Raw genomic sequence first — 760 nt, 5'->3', positions numbered from 1 at the left:
AAAAAACGTACTTACAGGCTGTGAGTCAGAAGCGCCAGACTGTCCTTGCAAAGTTGGAACTGCCCCACTTTATTGAACAGCCTTTGAGCACAGACCCATTGTAGGCTACTCTGCAGGTTTAGGAAACAGTCCTCCATAAAATGCGTCACACAGCGTCACACACTGCGGGCTCGAGTGAGCGGTGGCCGGCGGACTTGAGAACGGCGCGGCCGGTGGATTCGGCGAAGGAGTGTCCGGCAGGCTTGCGGCAACCACATGTGACGACCCACAAAGTAGTTTCACTTTCACAACTAAACACACAGCATCTCCACACCATTGCGGCGGCGGCAGCAACAATACTTCTTTCTTTGCATGAACATTTGGGCGGCATTATGCAAATCTTCCCACATCATGACGTAGACATGTGGGGGCGTGTTAGAACGAGCCATTTTAGGAGGGCGTGGACAAGTCTTAACTTTTATAAAGAATATCTCTTTGGATTTGAGACTTTAGTCTTTGCAACTTTACAGATCTTCTTTATGCACCAAGAGCTTGTAACACTCCAAAGAGAAAGGAAAAATTTAAATCGCATCATATGACCCCTTTAAGTGCACTTCTAGCTGAACTACACTTCAAAAAGACTGCATTCTCCACATGTACAGAGAAAGACATAAAGAGGCACATGGAGGTCATCTCATGTGCTCCAGCTCTCTCTCTTTAAGTCTACTCACACCACTACTGGCACAGTGCCACACAGAAATGGAGCAGGACAGAAAGAGAG

This window comes from Sinocyclocheilus rhinocerous, unplaced genomic scaffold (genome assembly GCF_001515625.1).
Source record: "Sinocyclocheilus rhinocerous isolate Xijiao unplaced genomic scaffold, SAMN03320098_v1.1 scaffold271, whole genome shotgun sequence".
NCBI lineage: Eukaryota > Metazoa > Chordata > Actinopteri > Cypriniformes > Cyprinidae > Sinocyclocheilus > Sinocyclocheilus rhinocerous.
This window is presented reverse-complemented; position numbering follows the sequence as displayed.